Genomic DNA, 18,350 nt, shown 5'->3' with positions numbered 1-18,350 from the left:
TTTTCAGGTCTTTTCCGCATCCAGGATCCCAGGTATACAAAGTTATGTCTAAACTCAACTAGAATCTGTTCGAACAAGGACTCTATAATCCACCCAAAGTTTTTTATGTTAACTTGATAGGAAAAAACAACAACAACAACAATCAAGTAGGGCTAATGAGATTAATTTGAGAACATTCCAAGTGGTGTTTCGTATTTTCTTAGGCACTTACGGATCCAATATGGTTACTTCTTACAGGTGAAACCTGTCTTTAACTCAATACAAAAGCAAGGACTGTTGCAACAAACTTTGGGTTGCTGGGGGGAGGGGGGTTGGGAGAAGGGGTATAGGGTTATGGACACTGGGGAGGGTATGTGCTTTTGGGTAAATTGGAAGGGGAGGTGAACCATGAGAGACTATGGACTCTGAAAAACAATCTGAGTGGGTTTGAAGTGGCGGGGGGGGGGGGGGGAGGTTGGGGTACCAGGTGGTGGGTATTATAGAGGGCACGGCTTGCATGGAGCACTGGGTGTGGTGAAAAAATAATGAATACTGTTTTTTTGAAAATAAATAAATTGGAAAAAAAAAAAAGAAATCTCTTGTCTGCAACCTGGCATGCATTTCTTCTCATCAAAGGAGAACCAGAATACTAGGGGATAATGAAACGATTTCCAGTATATGCCTATGCCTTTCCTCTCTGGTAAATTAGGGGTCAAATTCAGACCATTATGATTTTACATACTTTTGTATTTATCTGAGAACAGCATAGGAATGTTTGAAGGAAAATGCTAGAACATTTCCTAGAGCTAGTCCCTATTCTAACTTTAATTATAGTTTTCAGAATTGCCACTGAGTTTCATCTGCTTAAAAAAAAAAAAAATGCCCCACTCATATGCCTATTTCCCCTGGAGCAAATAAATTCCTGTTATCTTCTCAAATTGTCATGACAAGTTTGTGAAATTATAGAACTATACAATTTTAAAGATAGGAAACCTTAGAAATTTTCTAACACAACTCTTATCCTAACATAAATGGCCCACCTCTTTCTCTATAACAAGACTTTTTCACTACTTTATAAGGCAGTCCTCTCCATTGTTGGGCAACTCCAGTTTTTTGGAGCCTTCCCATTTTATGGTGCTAAAATGATTTTCATTTAATTGTTGGTATTTTTTTGAGAGCAACATAAAGCCAACCTACTATCTCTTCTACATGTCAGATCCTCAAATATTTTAAGACGGTTTCAATGTCCCTATGTGGGCCTCTGATTCTCCTCAAGTTTATCAATAGGGCCTTGAAAAAGTTAGCCAATGATTTCTTTCAATACAACCATCAAACCATTGGCTTAAATTCCACATTATTTTTTCCCAAGGAACCACTCTTAAGAATCTCAACCATTTTAGCCTTATATACTACTTTTACATTTATCTGAACATTGAATCCTGATTACGTGATCAAATGTGTAAGTTATCACTCCAAGATATTTGTCACCTACAGATCTGGTGAGCGCACTTTTACCGAAGTTGTCAATAAATATACAAAGACAAGGGCAAGGTCAGTGACTATATCCCAATAACAATAATCCATTAATCATTTATCTATGAGTTCAGTTGTTCTTTCTACCAAAAATCTACTTAAATATCTCATTCTATCATTTACCCATTACCCAACATTTTTTTTTTCCCACAACTATCCGTGCAAGTTCTTCCCTAAATTCAAATATACATACATCTGGACTGGAGATTTGAATTCAATGTAAGAAGCTCTTATTCCATTCTCTCTCTTTTTTTTTTTTAAAGATTTATTTATTTGAAGTGAGGAGCAGAGGCAGAGAATCATCAAGGAGACTCCCCACTGAGTGCAGAGCCAGATGTGGGATTGGATCTCACAACCCTGAGATCCAATGACTGGAGCCAAAACCAAGAAGTATACTGAATCTCCAGCCTTTCAGTTTGGATACAAAACAAGAGTTGAAAAGTTCTTCCTCTACTATATCAATTATTAATATTAAAGCCAATGTTACCACAGTAGATTTTTGAGAACTAAGATCTTATTATATTTTAGTACTCACAGTCAAACAAGATAATGTGGCATAGAAAATGTTCCCAATAAATGTTTGTAGAATGAATGAATGGCCATGATCATTAACTCTCCTCAAGTTCCTGCTTTTCTTAATAAGCCCTCACTCTGTACCTTTCAATCTTTGATACTTACCCCTTTAAATTCTGAGCTTATCAAAGAGCTCCTGATATAGTTACACTTTTATTTAACTTCTTTTCTTTCTCAGCAGGATTATTCTCAATTACATAGTCAGAATTACAATTTTAGAGCATCTCATCCTTTGTGAGCTATATTTCTTCTTTATAATCTCTGTACATGGAATTATAAATCAGGCAACATTCATGCTTAATTGGTATTTTCAGTACAATTTTTTGTTTCTTCCTCTATTCTTTATGTTTGAGCTTCAAAACATTTAGGCTCCTAACACTAGAAAAGATAAAAATAATAATATAAATTTGTTCTTTTGTATCTTTAAAGCTTTTATGTTTACTTGCAATGTGATAACTCCTTAAATTAATCCATAGAATGATTTAAAATCCTAATACTAAATAATAAACAAGAAAATAAAAAATTATTCTAAAGAATTTTAAGTACTGAACCTAAAATACACATTAGCTTTCAAAAGCAGGCATATTATAACTGGGTTAAGCCTCTGGCTTCAGCTCAGGTCAAGAGCTCAGGGTCCTGGGATAGAGCCCCACATTAGGCTCTCTGCTCAGCAAGGAGCCTGCTTCCCCCTAGAGGGCCATCACTTGCTAAGTGTGGATCTGATGGCCTAGTCAACAGGCACTAAGTCTAGAAGCATGGAAAACTCAGTGGAAAAATGCAGAGAGAAGAGAGGCTGGGGAAATGGGAAGATGGAGAAAGTAGCAAAAGAGAGAAGCAGAGGAAGTTTAATGCAATCATTATCAGCAGACAGAAAAAAAGAGAGTCATATACTCTGGGCAGTCCTAGAGGGTCTCAAGAGGTGACAGCTTGGAACAATAATTCATATCCTTAATGATGACTCTGGACTACCAATAAATGTTTAACCCTGGCCAAACATGTTATCAATTAACAAATGTTTTCTGTCAAAAAAAAAAAAAAAAAAACATATTTCTATGCTTTTTACCACCCTCCCCCAAAGGTTTAAAAATTAGCAATAGGCAGGTAAGCCTATATTTGTACCATAATTCTCTCAGCAAAACACTAAAAAGCTGTCCATTTATCAGGATTCAAATTAATTTAAAAATTAATAAGACAATCCTATAGTAACTGTACTTCTACAAACATTTGGAAGTCTTACTAATACCAACTACCACTATTTTCAAGTAGAAAACCACTCCCATTGTACCACAAACAGTAAAGAGAAAATACAGTTTCAATATATAGATAAAGTGTAGTGTCTTGAAGTCGTCAGAAAAACTTGTGTTATTTTATATATGACTTATTGATCATAAATTTTATTAACCAGATTTTAAACAAACGTGATTTTAATCACCTTGGAAAACTCCATGTGAAAGCTCAAATTCTCCTATAGTTACTCAATCAGAAAATGCCTGGGGGAAAAAGAAGGAATAAGAAACTAAAAGGTAGCTTTTCTTTCCTCCAGGATATACAGAGAATCACTTATATCTCAGCCAAATATATTTAGAATATTGGCAGCTCAAATTGGCATGATTGACACAAGCAGATAACACTCAAAACAAACCTAGGGCTACGGAAAATTGTATCATAAGCGGTTTTGTGATCCATTTTTTCCCTTCTGTAAAACAGGTAAGAGAATGCTCAAAGATATCACACATAGTGATTTACATACAGTATCATTTTATAGAATTTTCCAAGGTGTTAATTAAAAGTTTTAATGAATGTTAATCATCTGTCAATTTCATTGGCAATCTCTGTTCAACCATATGCTTCTCTTTTACACCTGTAAGTTTTTTTAAAATCCATTACTTTAAATTGTTTTACTTCCCTAACATGATATTTGTATTAATATTTAGGAAACAAAATTTCTGCAATCCTATACAGCAATCTTCTATAGCCCATTTATGTATTTTCTAACTTCCTTGAATAAGGTATGAGTATGTAGGATTTGCATGATCATTATACTTCCAAGTGAGGATCTAAAAATCTTTATTCTTTCAAAGTTATACTGGTTTTATGCCCAGGAAACAGTTCTGAGCCAGAAAATTAAACATGGCATTGCATCCTAGAACCCTAGAAATGAAATTCCATCTCATTAAATCACTATATAACTTTTGCTACCTTCATCTTTCTCTAGTTCATATACTTTTACATTCAATCCTTCATTCATACATTTTTATTTACTAAGCACTTGGAAGTACTGGGCATACAGCAATGAACAGAACATGCAAATATTTCTCTTCTCAGTGAGCTGACCTTCTAGTTGAGGGAGGCAAGAAAACTAAGAAAATGGATAGTAAATTCGAAATGGTAATTAGAGGTGCAGAGAAAAATAAACCAGGTAGCTGAGAAAGGGAAGGGGGGTAAGTGAGTTCTTGAAGACGGGTGGAAAGGCTGGTGAATGTTGAGACAGGGTGGTGAGAGAAGGACTCACTAAGAAAATATATTTGAGTGAAGACCTAAAAGAGAGCGAGCAAGGCATGCAGGTATTTGGAGAAAGAGCAGCAAGTGCCGAAGTGCCCCAGTGGGGGAGTTTGGGGAGAGTTTGAAGAATGAGGACCAGATGAAACAAAAGAGAAGGGATTAGGCTATGAGGTTCAAAAGGAAGGGCAATAACAAATTCTGACAGCCTTGTAGGCCACAGGAATATCGTGGCTATTGATCCATGAGAGAAATGGAACAATAAGGCTTTGAACAGAGGAGAAACATGATCTATCCACATTCTCAACTGGTCACTCGGACTGTCTATTAAAAATTGGCTAGAGATGGGCAATGGTGTTAGCAGGGACACCAGTTAGGAGGCTACCAAAATAATCTAGATGAGAGAGGACCATAGCTTGAACTCAAGTGGTAGCTAAAGAAGTTGGAAGAAGCAGTCAGAATTTGGAAATATTTTGAAGGTAGAAAAGATAAGATTCCCAAGAGACTAGAATATTAAAGAAAGAGCAGCATTAGGGTGATTTCAAGGATTTCACCGGGGCAGCTGAAAGAATGTTAGTTGCGGGTGCCCCTGGGTGGTTCAGTCAGTTAAGCATCTGTCTTCGGCTCAGATCATGATCAGAGGGGCCTGGGATGGAGCCCGGTGTTGGACTCCCTGCCTGCTTCTCCCTCTCCTTCTATCTCCCTCTCTGTCAGGTAAATAGATAAAATCTTTAAGAATGTTAATTGCCATAACTGAGATAGAAAACACTCTAGGAGAAGCACGGGGAAAGCAGGAGTTCATTTTTGTACCTATTATATTAAATTGCCTATTAGACATTCAGTGACAGCTGTCAAGTAGGCAGTTGGATATAGGGGTTTAAAGTTCAGAAGAGTTCTGGTGTCCAGATATACATTTAGAAGTCATCAGGGTACATATGACATTTAGAGCCATTAGACTGGATGAGCAAGAGTTTTTTGTTTTGATATAAATGAGAAGAGGTCCAAGAATTAAGCCCTGGGGCACGCCAATGTTGAGAGATTACAGTGATGAAGATGGACCAAATAAAGAACAGAGAGGCAGCAGCTAGTATGTACAAAAAAAATCAAGAAATAGAAGTCAAGTTAAAAATGTGCTATGAGGCAAGAAGAGTAAACAAGAGTTTCTAATGTCGCCGATGGGACAATTAAGGGGAGGACTAACAAGCGATCAATGGCATAGCAACATGGAGGGCACTGTTGACTTAAACCAAGAGTAGTTTCAGTGTCATGATGAAGGCAAATAAATGCCTCTGTGCTTTCAAGAGAAAAAGAGAGGGAACAATTTGGAGGAAAAAATACATGCAACTTTTTCAAGGAATTCTTTAAACAGAGACAAATGTGGAGTCACTGGGGAAGATGGACACCAAAAGAGTGTTTTTCCTCCTAAAATAGAAGAAACAACAAATTGATAGAGCGAGGGGAAGACCTAGCAAACAGAAAGAAACAGATGATGATGCAGGAGACATAAAGGACACAGGAGCAGTCATATAGGAGCAAGCCAGAGGGAACAGACTGTAGGATCTTGTGCACAGGTGGAAGAGTGAGCCTTTAATAACAACAGTGACACTTCATACACAGGAAAGAGGAGAAGGCAGAGTATACGCCAGTGGGGACGTAGTTACCGTGATAGAAATTGTGAGAATCCTCCTCTTGTTCACTTAACCTTCTAGAAGAAATAGGATACAAGGTCATGAGCTGAGATTGTGGGTGGGAGAGGATGCATGAAAAGTGTAATGAGTGTAAGAAAAAAGTAGAAAAGTGGGCTCTCCCTGCCACAGCAAGCCAGGCTCTCCTCCACCACTGGGGCCCAGCAAAAGTTAGTACTTTTCCCACAAAATCTGTTCTCCTGGATCATCACACAGATTCTTCCTTCTTATCATTCAGATTTCAACTCAAATGTCGTCTTCTTCCCTGATGACCCCAACCAAAGCAGACCCCAGGAACTACTCTTGACCATACGATGCTATTTCTTCTTCTTCTTTATAAAGTATCATATTTCTTTAAAAATAGTTTATTTTCTATCACGCTCACTAGATGGTAAGCTCCTTGAGAGCAAGTGCTGTCCACTTTGCTCACTGCTTTAGCCTCAATGTCAAAAATAATGCATGGCATCTAGGAAGAACCTGAGTGATGAACTCATGGGCTATATTCGTTGCTGAGACTATATACAAGAACCCTGAAACGCGTTACAACCTCTTTGGGGACATGACTTGAACTAACCTCTAGTTATGTCACGAGACAATAATTCTGTTTCCAAATTCTACCAAAACACACTATCAGTAATAGGAAATCTACTTCTATATTTCTTTTTGTTTTCTCTGTTATAGATTATTTTTGTCTCTTTAAATGCCACTAAATATAATCTAAAAATAATAAAAGAAATTTTCTGATATTCTGCAAGTAACTCAAGTCATATTACCCCAGACCATACTCAACATCTAGGTCCAACTCTTGACCTCGGAGCAGATTGAGGAACATAGACACAAGCACTTAACCAACTAGTTTCTCAGGGGAGCTGAGTGTCCTACTTATTTCTTACGAAAAAGAGCTTTTTTTGAGAGAGAGAGAGAGTGAGTCACCAGCAGTTGTAATAAGTGTAAGTATCAATTATTTTAGAAATGGTGAATTATGTTTATATGGTTTTTAAAGTTACTTTCCCTTTAGGGCACATTACTTATTCGATTCAAATGGATGCCAGTAGCAAAACATTCATTTACAAAAAGCTATCCTCATCACACCCTTCTCTAAATGCAAGTTTAATAATTTGTGTTATTTTTGTTTTATTTCAGGGCAAACATAAAGAAAGAATAACCTCCTTATGGCTCCCTATGCAGCATTTTCATAAGAAGAAAGCCAATGAATTCAAGAGGACGCTGTGTGTTAATATAAGCCGTGACTAACATGCTCTCTTCCTAGCCACGTCTCAGGATTGCATTTACACAGAGTGGCAGAGTTGGCTCTGCTGGTTCTGAACTGTACGTCCCCTTTTATGGAAAATATCAACAGGGATTTTTTTTTTTTACCCATGGCTGGAGGTCTTTTCCTCATCTAAATATTAAAGTCTGATAAGTCTTTCCAACTTACTGGAGCATAATCATGCTTGCTACTTGTTAATTAGGAGCAGGGTGATAACTATTAAAAGTTGAAAGAGTTTCCTGGTGGTTGCAACAAGTTTCGACATGATCCCAAGCTTTGTCAATAACCACAAGGGGAAAAAGAAAGCAAAAGGAAAATGCCTCTCTAGAGTCCTTTTCTGAGAGAAGGGTGAATGCTACTGCTCTTATATCACTCTCATTTGAAAGACATCTTAACACCAAAGGAGGCCAAATGGTACACCCAGCTGCTTTCAGGGTGGGCATTACAGCCTAGCCAGACAGTCAGGAGATCTGGGTTCTGAGATCAATTCTCCTACTTATTTATGTGACCCTCAATTTCTTCCAGAGGGTTTGGAGTAAGAATTAAAGATGTCCCAGTTCTAAAATTCAATTTCCACTGGCCAACTTAAAATCTTGAAGAAAATTTTGCAAAACACTCCTCAAAGGCTGGGCATTTATCATTTCTTTTTTTAGTAGGCAAATACTCAGTATTTTGATAGCTAGTATTGGTATGCAATGACAGAACGTTTGAGCTCTTACCTACATTATCTCATTTAGGCCTCTGAGAAGTCTTGCAAAATATATTGTAACTGTTTCCTTCACAAGCTAGGAAAGAAAGAGAATGAAGAAAAAAAGAGATCAAGTGACTTGCATAAAGTCAGAATGGAGGTTCCACACCCAGAAATACTTGTATCTGTCACTTCACTTGGAATTATAATTCATCAGTACAAGCCCACGTCTCGAGACCAGTTACTATATAGAGAACACAAACAAGCAATAAATACAGAGAGAATTTAAAAAAAAAAAAAACATTCTGAGAAAAGATTACAAATGGCTCCCATGAACTCAGATAATATATCACATTACTTTACCACGTTGGGTTTTTTTCCCCACCATTTAATTCAGTGTTCTTCAGAGAAGTCAGTCTAAAATAAATTTGTCTGCAGTGGCAAATTTCCTAAAACAAATATTAAACATGGCTACTGGGATTTCTGTAGCATGTTATCAAAATAATGAGTTATAAATACTCGATTTATATACCACATACCTATTAACAAAAAGAAAATATACACATCATCCCCTAGGCCTGAACAAAAATTTATATTTACATTAGTCAAGAAAAAGAAAACAAGAAGCAGAATCTTAGGAGAGTTCAAGTATAGAGGTCACAAGAGGTACTGTCAACACTCAGGGGGTACCATCAGAAACCTTACTCTAAACTGTAGAACAACCTAAACGAATATAACCCAAAAGCAGACCTTGTGCTGTTTTTTTCCCAGGGGTTATAACTTGTAGGACTAATGCCATTCCAGCTGAAAACGATAAAGTTTGAACTTTATCAAAAGGTATATGGCATATTAAAAAGATCATAAACCCATCAACAAAAATAATTGTAAGCCTAGCTGCCCTGGTGCTCTGCATTTCACCAAATCAAGGAAAGAACAGCTCAAATCTTTTGGAACGTTAAAGTTTACAAAATGCATTCATGTAAGGGACTCATTTTAATGCTCACCAAAAAATCCTATGAGTTAAACCCAACCTTACAGGTGAAGAAAGGGAAGTTCAGAGAAATTAAGTGTCCTGAGACAAGAACCCAGATGATGGCTTCAGATTCTCTCTCTGCCAGGCTATTTCTGGAGCAGCAATACAAACCCGGGTGGGGTGTCTTACAGGACTAAGGGGCACAGATATTTAAGCCATTCAAAACTAGGAATAGTCTTGAAAGAATAATACATAGAACTTTCCTAGAAAAGCAAATTTTATTGCCCTTCTCCACTCAATATCCAATATGCATTAAGAGCTGAGTTAGGGATTTAAAGGACAAGAAAAACAGAAAGGGAATAAAGGAAGGACAGAGGGAGAAAGGTAGAAATAGAGGAAGGATAAACTTCCCAATTTAGCTAAATAACAAGTGGGTTCTCTTCTTTGGACTAGAGACTGGGATAGCAATATACAAGTATAGAGAGTAGATTAAAGAGCAATGTCTTAAAATTTAAACCGAAAATCTGTAACTAAAATTTACATAGAAATACTGAGATAAAGAAAAACTGTTAAAATCTATTAAAATTGCTAAGATCCCATTGTACTCCCCAAAATTTGTCTATGGGAAACTCATGATATTATTATGGAGGTAACAAAGATTACTTTCAAAGCCAAATCAAACTTAATTCAAACTTAAAGAAATTGATGGCTAACTCACACTAATCCAAACCTTATTTTTAGTATATACATTAATTTGAATTTTCCCCAGTAGTGACCTCACAGGAAAATTTATTCTATTTCTTAATCCTCCACAACAAATGGCAATTCCCTAAATCATTTGAGTTTCCAAATTATCTGCAATAAGATAAAATAGTACTCAGCTATTTTCTCTTAATTCAACATTCTTTGTTGAAGCTACTTTTGCTTGTATCAACACTTCTAACATTATTCCTGATGGTGGAATGTTCCAAGGAACTTTGTGGGTATATTTGAAATCCTCAAACATGAAAATGGTCATGGTCATATTTGAAATCCTCAAACATGAAAATGATATGAGCTGGTGAATAATTACTTTATTATTAATAAATCTCCAAAATGATAGTCTTTTAAAACTTGTTACTATGTATGTTAGTTATGAAATTCTTGTGTATATATGACTGTGTATGTTTCTTACTGTTAACTGACAGAATGGTCTCTTTGCAAGCAACTGCACCAGTCTGCAAGTGGCCAAACAGGTCTTAAAGAGCCAAAAAATAAACTCGGATGAAGAAACTCCCTGAAATAAATTTTATTGTTATGAAAATTGAGGCAATCACTGGCTAATATTAAGCAGAAAAAACATCTACATTTAAAATATTTAGGCCCTGGAAATATTGAATTATAATCTGAAAAGCCAAAAAGACATATTATTTTTCCATTTGAACACCTTATCTTAGCTCAGAATTAATGGTTTTGAAAGACTGCATTTTTCATAATTTGGAAAGAGCAGACACACACCAAGCTATAAAAATGGACACGTTTTTGTACGTCTCTTATAATAGATGAACACAAAAAGCCTTGAAATATGTTGTGATTATGCAAAGTATAACTTATAAATTAATGTAACCTATTTTAAACCTTCACAAGAAAATAGGTATGGTCCTTCAAGTAATCAAACTTAAGAAAGTATGTACTCATGTCCCTGTTAATACTATTGCTTAAAACACTTTTGGAGCTTAACACTTCTCTACTCCTCCAATGACTGACTGACCCAGGGAAACAGATCTGTCACTTGAGTGCTACAATTTGTACTAGTCCCCATACCCAGTCCCCTTTTGAATACCTGCCTGTTTTATTAACCAGGCTTGGCTCAGATATATCTTTCGACTCTTTCGAAATGGAACGCTTCTCTTCCAAGTTAAAAAGTTTGCACACTGAGGTAATCAAGAGAGTATGCTGCAGGTTCTATGACAGCTCCAACGGAGGTGCTCCTGGAACATTCTGAGCAATTTCAGTGTCACCGAAAGATGTGTACAGCTTTGAAAGGGACCATGCTGAATTAGATCCAACTCTTTTATATAAAAATTTCTGTTTTTAAAAACTGAAGTCGTGGGGCACCTGGGTGGTTCAGTGGGTTAAGCCTCTGCCTTGGGCTCAGGTCATGATCTCAGGGTCCTGGGATCGAGCCCCAAATCGGGCTCTCTGCTCAGCAGAAAGCCTGCTTCCCCCTCGCTCTCTCCTCTTCCTGCCTCTCTGCCTACTCGTGACCTCTCTCTGTGTCAAATAAATAAATAAAATTTAAAAAAAAATTTTTTTAATTAAAAAAAAACTGAAGCCGTTTCTAGTCATCTGATTTATAAATGTGTCTTAGTAAGTAAAAATACAAACAAAACATTTTTAGGTATTCTATTTCATCCAGACATATACACAGAGAATCAAGAGTTTCTTTAAAAATGTGAGGGCTGGGGGGGAAGCCAGAATTAACCTGAAGACTTTTTGGGCAGAGGAAAAATTTAAACTGACAATAAAAGTTGAACAAAGTGATCAACTTTGTTAAGTAAGCCTACTGGGAGGAAATATCAAATGAAAGTAGAAAGAATATAGCTTAAGACAGAAGTCACTAAGGTCTTTTCCCTCCCTGTATGAAGAAAAACTTTCATTCAAGGGAGTGTACCCCTTTAACTACCTCTCTAATACTCAATTTATCTCTCTTCATCTGACAAATTCATATTACTCCAGACAACCAGAATATCTAGATTTGGGTCAGTAGTATATCTTCCTTTGTCCTATTTTGAGGTCTGACTACTTGTAATTCAATCTATCATATTTGGAATTATATCTAGAACCAAGAGAGCCTATCTATTGACTTCTCAACATGCACACATGACCCCAACAACTACATAAAAGCCATTGCAGAAATAAAGAATAGTACATTGAGATAGACAGAAAAGGTATTAGTCAGATTTTGTATCAAGTTTATATAGCCTTTAATTTTTAAAATATTTATTTATTTAAGAGAGAGAGCTAACATAAGGGGGTACAGAGGAAGAAGGAGAAACAGGTCCAATATGGGGTTTGATCTCAGGACCTCAGGATTATGACTTGACCCAAAGGTAGACACTTAGCCAACAAGCCACATATATACCCCAAGTTTAGATTCCCAAAGAATTTCTTTAGATTCCCAAAGAATAATACGGTATTGAAAGAGCCATTTTATGGATGCATAGTAACAAACTTGCTGAAAAGAGGAGATGAGAAGGATGGCTTACAACTACCATGGGTACACTTCAAATTTTCAGTGAGATTGTTTATCTGAAATAAATTCACCAATAATGTCCAGCAAAACAGATAAATTTCATAAGACTATGAGTAAAACAGACTTTTTTACTATTAAAAGTCGTTATCAATAAAAAGACTAATGGCCCTTCCAACTAAAACTACCATCTTCTATATGTTCTAACTCCCAATCAGTCCTTAAATGGTTTCATAATGAAATTAAAAGTGGTCATCTGTAAAAGCACTAGATTTGGAGGACACTAAATGAATTATAGAGTTTTCAAAGTGAACATTCCAACATGAGTTCACTAGTAGCTAACGAGAAACCAGATGATTTCAAACTACTGAAAAACCACCAGTAAAGCTCACAAAAGACTTAACAACTCCATTGAATCCTTTTACTATATTGTACACTTAAGATTTCCATTATAGCATAACTTTTCAGTAAGTTATCATTTTAAAGTTTTATATAAATTCCTTTTTCTTTCACACATGTGACACAGAGATATATTTCTAGGGTTTTTTTTTCTGTTTATTCCAAATCAACATTAAAAATAAAAAAGACATAATGAATCGATATTCATTCAGAATCAGCAGATATCTACTGCAATTAAACAGTGGTCATTTCCATTTTGCAAGATGTCTAAGATAAAAAGATAAAGTGCCAACCCTTTAAATGTATGGGAGTCACTGCTGACTTTAGAACTCAGAACCTCTAAATCCTGGATATGGAAGATAATTTGATATTAATAATTCGCTGTTAATTTCTCACATATATAACACAGTTCTTACTGCTACAAGGAGCACAGGCTCTTTATAACAAATACTCTACAGATCTTCAATTGGTAGTTAGGAAACATGCTTTTCCTAATCATCAAGTCTCTTTTAAATATTATATTTTTAAATACTCATTAAGGGAAACTAATGAGGGAAGATACAAGAGGGATAAAGAAGGTATGTTGTTTTTAAAATTAAAAATTTCAGGACATCAGTCCAGCAGGCATAAAACAACATAAAACAAATAACTAGATAATCAAACAATAAAAGCAAACTAGAAATAATATGAAGGCTTTTTTAGAAACTATTATTGCACATATGCAATAATTACTTCCATCAAGACTTTTATTATACATTTGTTTTTATGGAATCATAATGCACAAGTGCATGCTATTGTTTAAACACATTCACCACATACCCCATAACAGAATATGATGACAATATGTATTAAGGATAATACAGAAAATGTGGCTAAATGCATTCTGTATTATGGTTCCATAATACAGCATGCAAATGGTTCTGACTAAGCAGACACAGGAGACAGTCGCTAGTGCGCACGCTGTGAATGTATATTATGAATAATGCATAAAACTTGGCTAAGTCCTAATGAGTCCATTGACATCCTATGGGGTCCAAAGGAGGCTCAGATCCCAAAGCATGGCCCTGGCACATTTCTATCCACCAATCATTATAAAAAAACAATACCATGAAAACAAAGGACATTAAACAACATGAATGACTCTCATTCTAGGTAAAGCTTTTGAAATAAGCACAAAAATTAGAAGAAAACTTTGAAAGGAGAACTAAAAGTCCATCTTACATCATCACCCCACTTAGAGTTTTTCAAAATTATCTATTGCAATGTAAATGGGACAAAAGCTGCAGTTGAGGGTTTGATGTTATTTCTTTTCTCTGGTTTTCTTCAGAGAGCTGCTATTACAAGGAAGATGTAAGCAATCCCGAAGGAAAGTGACCAAACTCTTAGACCATGGTGGTAGAAAGTCCTCCTGCTTTGAATGAGAAACGCTTACAAAAGGAATTATACCCAATTAAATAAGGAAATAGATATAATGTGTCTGAAAGCAGTCTTTAGGGTAAAAAAAAATTCCTTAAAATTCCAGTTTTTACACAGCTTTATAAAGAATCTAAAAGAATGCCATAAGCATGTCACTTGAAGGACATTAAAAATCAGTGGGGTCTTTTTCCCCCAGTAGCCATTAAATACTCTTAACAACGGAGTCCTTGAAAAGAGAAACCATGTCTTTTATCCCCAGATGGGTGTACCCCAAGACGAACACCTATACAGACACGTTCAACGTGTTCGCTGAGCCAAAAATGTAGAGCTGAGCAAGCTGTGCCTGAGATACACAAATTAAGTATGTGACAGAAGCTTGTGCACCCAAGCCTCCCCTCGGAGTAGGAGTGGAAAAGCAAGGACAGCTGCTCCTTTGCGGTGCTCCCAGGGGCGGGTGGGAAATGGGCACTCTGGGAACACATCCCCAGAGAACAGTGAAGAGGCAAAGGCCGGCCACTTGGGGAAGCAGCAGGCCAAGAAAAACCCTCACTCTCAGAAAACATGCAAGAGCAAAAGGCAGAAGTGGGAGCAGGAGTTCAAGTTCTGGGGATGGAGTTCTTGACAATCTGCCTGGCTCCTTGATGTTTTCCCACCCCTGCTCCAGGTGCAAGAACGGGGCACAGTCAAGGCAAATGGCTGCCGTCGGAAGCTGCCGCAGAACCTAAAGTGCGGCAAAGTAGAGAAATCCCCAAAACGGAATTGTAAACCGCAGGTCCTTTACCATCCATATTCAGGCTCAAATCAGTTCCCAGAAGTTCTAATGGCAATTTCGCCTAGATGGCGTGAAGGTGTGAAGGGAGGGCTCGCTGGAAGACCCCTTCTACAAAATAAGATTGCTATATTTTCCCATCCCTAACGACCAAAAGAGCCAGAAATTCTAAGTCTAGTAAATGTTTATGAAAAACAACCCTTCATACGTTTCTATTTAAAGTACAAATACTCCTGGGTATAGTTAAGAAAAAAAAAAAAAGAAGAAGAAGAAGAAGAAAGAAAGAAATGATAAATTTGTATTTGCTTTCTTTTGTGAAAAGAACTAGGACAATAAAGGAGCCTAGCATGTTTGGGGTAGATACTAGGCGATTTTAAAATGGTTAAAGATGGGACACACTGACAGATTAATTTTGCTCGCTTTTCCGACTGAACTGACCCTGGGATGACCCAGGATTCTGGGATGAGGAGTTAAGACTCTCAACGGACACCTAAAGTTTAAAACTTTCCCAGTGCTGTATTATTATGTTTGTATTTACACCTGGGTAAGCGCTGTCATTGTTGCTAGAGCATGAAGTATGAAAATCATACAGAAAAATAAGGTATCTGTTGTAACCACTTCTGCTGTTTTCCTCGTTCCAAAATTTGCCTCGTCGCAAGAGTGAGAGAACAAAGTTCTGTTCCTGATATGACAATTCCATAAGCTATTCTGCCTTTGAAAACCACTCTCCACCAGGGTTTGTCCCAGCTCCTGGAGCAGCCACCGACAATTGCTTCACTCCCCCAGCGTTTCCTCACCCCTCCCAGAGGCCACCAAAAGAATCACAGAAAGTCGCTCAGTAGCACTTTGCTTCTCAGCGGGAAGCTGTACTGTTTGTGAGATCCATTTTGATACAAACCTAAATTAGGCCTCTGGAAATAGGTAATGCATAAAAAGAAGCATTTTGTGTCACCAAATTATTATTATAGGTTATGGTGAACCCTTGGAAGATAGAGGTGAGCTCTGCAGCTCCCCACTGAGGTGACTATTTGTCATGAAATCACAGGCCCTACCTCAAAAGATGTTTCAGGTGAGCTTGCGATAAGGCAAACTATCTGGTTGACCTATAGGATTCTGATAGCTAGTTTAAGTGGGGAAGCTACGAGAAATGCCAGTTAAACAAAAGGATCAGCACAGCATGGAGAGCCAGCAGTCAGCTAGCATAAGTTTAACAGCTGACAGAGCCTGGAGATGGAGGGAAACGAAAATGGATCAGGATATTTTACTATCAGACAGCTTTAAGACTCTTCTCTTTGAAAGCTCTCCTTGCAAAGACACACAGAGGGGCAAAAGTTCAGAGCTACGACCATTTTTTTTAAAAGGTTACTTGTGATAAAACTATTAACTCATCACGTGGAGTGAAAATAAATTGGAATATTGAACATACTGAGGCTTCTAAATGATTTCTTCATACAGTTCAGATGGTAAATAAGTTTTGTTTTTGGAATCCCTTGCACAGAAATTTAAAATTCTGGTCCATAATTAAGATTCAAAGAAATCTAAGAACTGACTCTAAAACTAACCCAGCACCAGCATCCTACCACCAGTTCGTGAAAACATTTGGCATTTGAGCTTTTCTAATTTAACCCTTGTTAATATTTGATTCTCTTCTTTTTCTTTCTTCATCACTACATTAAAATAAGCAGGATTCACAGTATTAATAATTATAAACATAACTGAGTTCAAGAATCCAATCAAAGAATGCTTTCTATTAACCTGTAACCTAAAGGAACCACATAGAACATGCATGACATCTTCTCATCTTTCAGTCTAACTCAGATCCCTTTCTTATTAAAAACTGTATAAGAGTCAACATGTCATACAATAATAACTCAGCGTTTCCTTCTTTTTCATGCATTTTTATTCTGCATTTTGGTAAAAATTATCACACGTGCCTGACTTATCTCATTAAAATAAACAGACATGACTGAGTTCATATCTCTTGAGACACATTAAACACAGTGCAAAATGTAATTTCTCAAATTAGAATAACTGATATTTACTGAATAAGTAACTGAATAAGTAAAGCTTCTTCAAAGTGAGTATCACAGGTTTATGGTGAAAAGTAACAGAGTTATTCTGTAACTGGTATCATGGGGGAAAAAAAATAGCTAATAAGAACAACCAAAGTTTTATAAGGAGTTTAGGAGACTATGGATACCAGCCAAATTTCATAGCTACGCCAGAGCTTTTAGCTGAGCTGCTAAATTTGAACACAGAGTAAATGTTCTTCTCCCCTTTCCTAGACATAACCCATAAAATAATAATTTCTTTTCAATGTCTAAGAATGTTGTTTAAGTCTCATCCTAGTCAGCAACAGGATCTTCAGCCTCAGAAAAAGTCTAATCAATCACAGTAAGCTGCAGAATATAACATTTTAACATCAAAAGTCCTGGAATCACTCACTTCACAGTGAGGCCATCATATGATCCCAATACAATCTCATTCAAGGATTTCCGACTAGCTAATTGCTTGGCATCCTCGGGATATTCAGATATCATCTGAATTCCAGCTACTGAAATTAAATCCCCTGTGTTTCCATTTTCTAAAATAATTCCTCAATTCAAATATCTAACAGCATGACATCAGGTCATACCTAAAGCACCACACTGTAGACAAGGCCCTCTCTCAAAAGTTTCTGCGGTCTATGTGTCACACATGGTACATACCTGTGAGGTCCATTCCCTGGGAAGTCGCTTTTGCTGCAGCTTCCTCCTTAAAAATATTCCTACACCCATGCTGATTTTGTATCTGTTCAGTTCAAATTTAGATTCATTGGTACTTTTCCATAGTTACATTTCTTGCTCAGTTGATAGGTCCCTTTATTTATTCTGAAGTTTTCGATGTAAGACAAACAGGAATACCACCTTCTAAAATTACTACTATCCTACCATCCTCCGATGGAACATTAGTGGGAAGCAATATTCTCCAAAGCTATGAAGCATACACTGCCCTAAATTACATTGCAGTCGCTGCCCTGAGCTCACACATTTTTGAATAGAAAGGCTCCCAGGGATCTCTCTGTACTGACTGCATTTACTGCTTTAAAATATTTTTAACCCAGACGCTGAAGTGCCAGCCTTGCAGTTCCTCATGCTAATCCCGGCTTGGGTGGCTGTTCTTAAGGGAAAGCATTCAAAACATTGTAACAGTGCATCAACTTTGACCCTTTTCACTTAAACATGAGACTCTTAAAAAAAGTTTGAATTCCAGAGGGAATCACTGAACTTTGACCTGCTTAAAATTAGTTTTGTTTTAGTGCCTTCATGGTGACTCAACAGGCCAATTTTCCAGA

The 18,350-nt window shown here is 36.8% G+C and overlaps 1 protein-coding gene across 4 annotated transcripts in view; it reads right to left on the bottom strand.

Moving 5' to 3' along the window:
- Positions 1–17,760, bottom strand: part of SOX5 (SRY-box transcription factor 5) — a 958,250-nt gene extending 940,490 nt beyond the window's left edge. For all 4 annotated transcript variants that reach the window (XM_044229411.1, XM_044229413.1, XM_044229414.1 and 1 more), the window contains exon 1: positions 17,725–17,760. The gene's annotated coding sequence lies outside the window, so the exon portion shown is untranslated. The remainder of the gene's footprint in view (positions 1–17,724) is intronic.
- Between the last annotated feature and the right edge of the window lie 590 nt (positions 17,761–18,350).

The sequence above is a fragment of the Neovison vison genome, chromosome 12 (genome assembly GCF_020171115.1).
Source record: "Neovison vison isolate M4711 chromosome 12, ASM_NN_V1, whole genome shotgun sequence".
NCBI lineage: Eukaryota > Metazoa > Chordata > Mammalia > Carnivora > Mustelidae > Neogale > Neogale vison.
This window is presented reverse-complemented; position numbering and strand designations above follow the sequence as displayed.